General features: G+C 38.7%; 1 non-coding gene across 1 annotated transcript; it reads right to left on the bottom strand.

Moving 5' to 3' along the window:
* Window positions 1-4,647: 4,647 nt before the first annotated feature.
* On the bottom strand, window positions 4,648-4,757 carry LOC112861828 (U6 spliceosomal RNA). Its single transcript, XR_003223717.1, has one exon. It is a non-coding gene; the product is annotated as a U6 spliceosomal RNA (small nuclear RNA).
* Between the last annotated feature and the right edge of the window lie 1,149 nt (window positions 4,758-5,906).

The following is a 5,906-nucleotide window of genomic DNA, read 5'->3' as shown; positions in this document are numbered from 1 at the left end:
CTTTCATTCTTGATTTTATTTATTTGGCTCCTTTCCTTTTTTTTTTGATCACACTGGCTAGGGTTTATCAATTTTGTCAATTCTTTCAAAGAACTAGCACCTGGTTTCATTGATCTGTTCTACTGCTTTTTTTTTTTTTTGTTTGTTTGTTTGTTTTTTGTTTTTATTTGGATTTGATAGCATTTATTTTTGCTCTAATCTTTGCTATTTCCCATCTTTCGCTGGTTTGAGGTTTTATCTGCATTCTTTTTCCAGCTCTTTAAGGTGTAAGGTTAGAGTGTGTATCTGAGACCTTTCTTCCTTCTTTAGGAAGGCCCGGATTGCTATCTAATTCTGTCTTATGACCGTCTTTGCTGCGTCCCATAGGTATTGGACTGTGGTGTTATCATTTTCATTGGCTTCCATGTACTTTTCAATTTATTCTTTAACTTCTTTGTCATCCCATTCATTCTTTAGTAGGATGTTCTTTAATCTCCAAGTATTTGTTGTCTTTCCAATTTTTTCCTGTGGTTGATTTTGATTTTCATAGCATTGTGGTCTGAAAGTATGCACGGTATGATCTCAATCTTTTAGTACTTGTTGAGGGCTGATTTGTGTCCCAGTGTGTGATCTATTCTGGAGAATGTTCCATTTGCACTGGAGAAGAATGTATATTCTGCTGTTTTAGGACGAAATATTCTGAATATATCTGTTAAGTCGATCTGGTCCAGTGTGTCATTCAAAGCCATTGTTTCCTTGTTGATTATCTGCTTAGGTGTTCTGTCCATTGCTGTAAGTGGGGTAAAGTACCTTACTATTATGGAATTATTGTCAATGAGCTTTGTTATGTCTGTGATTGTTTATATATTTGGGATACCACGTCGGGGGCATAAATGTTTATAATTGTTAGATCTTCTTGGTGGATAGATCCTTAAATTATGATATAATGTCATTATTAATCTCTTGTTACAGTCTTCATTTTAAAATATAGATTTCTGATATAAGTATGGCTACTCCAGCTTTCTTTTGGTGACCATTAGCATGATACATGGTTCTCCATCCCCTTTACTTTCAATCTTCAGGTGTCTTTAGGTCTAAAGTGGGTCTCTTGTAAACAGCATATAGATGGATCTTGTTTTCTCATACATTCCACTACTGTATGTTTTTTATTGGAACATTTAGTCCATTGACATTTACTGATCTTTTTCTTTTAATCTTTATTTATTTTTGAGCAAGTGAGAGAGAGACAGAGTGAGAGCAGGGGAGAAACAGAGAGAGAGAGGGAGACACAGAGTCCGAAGCAGGCTCCATGCTCTGAGCTGTCACCACAGAATCTGACCCGGGGCTCAAACCCACGAATTGTGAGATCATGACCTGAGCTGAAGTCGGACGCTCAACCCACTGAGCCATCCAGGCATCCCTAGTCCATTGACATTTAGAGTACTGAAAGATATGAATTTATTCCCATTGTGCTACCTGTAGAATTGGAGTTTCTGGTGATGTTCTCTGGTCCTTTCTAGCTTTTGTTACTTTTGGTATTTTTTGTTTTGTTTCATCTTTTCTCCCCTCAGAGAGTCCCCCTTAAAATTTCTTGCAGAGATGGTTTAGTGGTCATGAATTCCTTTAGTTTTTGTTTGTCTGGGAAACTCTTTATCTCTCCTATTTTGAATGACAGCCTTGCTGGAAAAAGAATTCTTGGTTGAATATTTTTCTGATTCAGCACACTGAATATATAATGTCACTCCTCTCTGGCTTACCAAGTTTATGTGGATGGGTATGCTGTAAACCTGATCTGTCTTTTCTTGTAGGTTAAGGACTTATTTCTCCCTTTCTGCTTTCATGATTCTTCCCCAGTACGTGTGTATTTTGTAAATTTGACTATGATATGCCTTGTTGACGGTTGGTTTTTGTTGAACCTAATGGGAGTTCTCTGTACTTCATGGATTTTGATGTCTGTTTCTTTCCCCAGGTTAGGAAAGTTTTTTGCTATGATTTGCTCACATACACCTTCCACCCTTTTTTCTCTCTCTTCATCTTCTGGGACACCTTTGATTTTGATGTTATTCCTTTCTAATGAGTCACTGAGTTCTCTAATTCTTATATCATGCTCCTTTGTCTTAGGTTCCCTCTTTTTTTCTGCTTCAGTATTCTCCATAATTTTGTCTTCTATATCGCTGATTCGCTGTTCTGCTTCATCCATTCTGGCCGCCATAGCATGCATTTAAGATTGTATCTCAGTTGCAACATTTTAAATTTCATCCTGACTAGATTTTACTTCTTTTATCTCCACAGAAAGGGATTCTATGCTTGTTTTCAAACCCAGCTAGTATTCTTATTATCATGATTCTAAATTCTAGTTCAGACATCTTGCTTATATCTGTGTTGATTAAATCCCTGCTGTCATTTCTTCCTGTTCTTTCCTTTGGGGTTGAATTCCTTCTTTTCATCATTTTGGAGGAAGAGAAAGAAGTAATAAAATAAAAAATTAAAATTAAAAAATTAGAAAACAACACAAAAAAATCAGATAAAGGAAGCTAGATCCTAGGTGTGTTTTGGTCTGGTTGTTGACAGAAGCTTTATAATATAGAGAAAAAAGGGAAATAAAAAGAAGAAAAAAAGAAAGAAAACATTTAATTTTTTTATAAAAATGTAAAATATTTTTTTCTTTCTGTATCCAAGAATAAGAAAAAGAGAAAAACCATGAATAGATAGACCAGCAAACAGATTAAAATCCAAACGAAATTACATCCACTTTCCCCTAGAAGTCAAACTATGAAGCACTTTATAGTCTGTACACTAAGTCAGTGGAGAGAACTGTGGTCATCCTCTAGGACTAGGTTGCCACAGATGGATGGCACTTGGTGTTATGGCTCCTTTCTCCACTAGATGGCACTGCTTAGCTTATTGATGTGGATCAGTGTGGCACGTGTACAGGTGTATGCACTGGTGCAGGAGACGTGAAAATGACATCACCCAGCTTCCCAATCTTTAGCGTCAGAACTCTGCCCTTATCCACTGTCCATCAAGTACTCCTCCTTTGTCTCTGGCTTCTGTCCACTTCCCACTTCTACACTGTCCGTGACCAAGCTGTCAGCGTGCCAGGCAGCACCTCTCTCCCGAATTTTATCTCAGATGGCGCTGTGCTTCCAAATCCCTCACTTCTGAGGGCCCTGTGGCTTAGGCCTGCTCTAATTCTCTGTGGGAGTGTCTCACTGAGCAATGGTCAGGTGTTGGGTTGCTCTCAGGAACACTCATGTGACCATGCTGCTGCAGGGGCCCCTGGGTGCCAGCTTGCCCCAGCAAAAGTTCCCATGATCGTGTAGCAGCAACAGTTCAGGAGATTATGGCAAATCACAACACACAACTGGTGCCAGGTTTCACTGCACCCCAGTGTCCTTGTTCCAACACCAGCAAACTTGCTGTTCTCCAGGGTCCACTGGGACCTGTTCCTGTGGGGCGGCTTCATGGCCTCTCCCAAGTGTCCTCCCAATTGGGGAACCACCTCTCTCTGTGTGGCCCAAGGACCCCTTAGACCTTGCTGTCTGCTCCTGGGGATTCCCTCTTCCCACTAGAGCTGCAGAATTTCTGACTTTGTGCTCCCCTGTTTATAGAGTCCTTTTTTTTAAATTTTGTTAATGTTTTTATTTATTTTTGAGACAGAGAGAGACAGAACATGAGCAGGGGAGGGGCAGAGAGAGAGGGAGACACAGGCTCCGAAGGAGACACAGAATCCAAAGCAGACTCCAGGCTCTGAGCTGTCAGCACAGAGCCTGACGTGGGGCTAGAACTCACGGACTGTGAGATCTTGACCTGAGCCCAAGTCGGACACTTAACCGACTGAGCCACCCCCTGTTTATAGAGTCCTAATGGTATTGAAACCCTCTCCTTTCTTCATTTTCCCTTTCTTGTTCAGACCCTTGTAGGAGCTTCCACTCTTTCTCTTTCTGTCCAGCTGCTTTCAGGAGTGTTTTTCCTGTACTCTCCCCCATGTCCCTGTCCTCTCTCCACAAACAAAAGCAGTTCCGTACCCTCTAGTGCTTCTCTCTCCCCCAGTTCACCTCTTCCTGCCACGTACCTGCTGAGTTCTGTGGCTCAAATTATGCAGATTGTTGCACTAATCCTCAAATCAATTTTCTAGCTGTACAAAATGGTTTGCTGCTGATGCTGCATTTCAAGGATGAGAGAAGCAGAGAACTTCCACGCTGCTCTGCCATCTTGGTCTCTCTCTTTTTCCCTGGTGTTAAAGTAAAACTTGTGAAAGATTTCAGTGTGGTTCTCAAAAGAAGAGAGGGAAACTTTTAAGGTTTCAAATAGTAGCCAATTCCACCTTAGAACTCCTCTGGTTGGGGGTCTCTCTGGAAGATGTTTGCATTGGAAACAGATGGAGCTCAACACAAGAAACTGAAATCATGACTCTCGACCAAGTTTAACAAAGAGAAGTTAAATCATTCTCCCAGGGGAAGGGAGAACGTGTATAATGTGTATGCTGGTATCTGGAGGAAGAAAACTAAATCACAGCATTCAAACAGCAGCATCTGAGGGTTTAGCTCTAAAATAGAACTAAAGCACACCAGGAGTTGTGAAAGATAAACTACATAGATATATGAAGAAAATGTTACAATTTCTATTTATCTTTATTTTTTAATGTTTATTTATTTTTGAAAGAGAAAAAGGATGAAATGCTTCACAAATGACAGGCATGTTATTTTTGTGTAGGGGCCATGCTAATCTTTTCTGTATCATTCTGATTTTAGTCCACATGCTGCTGAAGCAAGCACTCGACTTATCTTTAATTTTTATTGTAATAATGATAATCCCTTTAAGGTGTTTAAGTTTTTCATGCATTAATTGACATGGGAAGCTTTCTCAGGTCTTATTTCATGTCTGTTGTGTTTATGATGGAAGGTTTGGAAGAGCAGGATTTCCACAATGAAGGAGCTATCCTCATGGGTTTGGTGTACTGCTCAACAGTCCATGTGTATTTCCATAATTAAATGGATTTGCTACTTAATCATCAACCAGTTTTAACTAAACTAACCCATACAAGATAGACAAGTGAGCTAAACAAGATGTCTACAAAATATGGATCGATGATAATCCCAATGATTTAAGTACAGAAGGGCAACAAGGTTATAGCAGAGTTGGTTAGTTTATTGCTTAAAGCTCTCTTCATCTGCCTCATTTTGAGGCAACACATTTGTGACATGACCATATCTAACAAGCTGTTCAAAATAATTCAAAGTTATCAGTTCAAAGGATTTGCAACTGAAAAGCAAATTGAAAAGTAGATTTACACCCACAGGTATTAGTAGCCTTGCCTTAAGTGTATATTTTCCCTTGAGATATCAATTATTGATAATATTAAGCCACTATTATTAGTGGCTCATATCAATGTAATTTTCTAAATATATTAGTATAAAATAAAAGTTCATAGTATAAAAGTTCATATATATGCTCTATACATCAATAAATATACATATAATATATTGGAGGTATGTTATGTAAGAGTGTGGATACCAATTCAGAATATTTGGATTCAATTTACAAAAGCACAAAAGTTGTCATTTCCACACAAAACTTTTCAGGTCTTATTTGAGAAAGATTCAATAATGAAGGAGGAAAAAATCCTGGCAGTTTCCAAAGATAAAAAATAGATGTGAGTCCTCAAAGTAATTTCTTACAAAGTCATTAAAAACTATCAGAATAGATAACTGCATCATCTTGAAATTTAGTTCATTTGCAAATCTTCCTCTGGATGCTATGTGTCTATTTTTGCAGTCACACTGTATGGTAGTTAGAGAAAAAGAAGAATGGACTGATCAGATTCAAGATCACTTAGGTGTGGAAACCTAATTCATTTGGAATACATAGCCATGAGGTTCAGGGATGTTATAAGTCTCTAGGTTAGTGGCAAAGACTGGGTAAGG

Source organism: Puma concolor, chromosome A1 (assembly GCF_028749965.1).
Source record: "Puma concolor isolate L17-30 chromosome A1, mPumCon1.1.hap2, whole genome shotgun sequence".
In the NCBI taxonomy this organism is placed as follows: Eukaryota; Metazoa; Chordata; class Mammalia; order Carnivora; family Felidae; genus Puma; species Puma concolor.
This window is presented reverse-complemented; position numbering and strand designations above follow the sequence as displayed.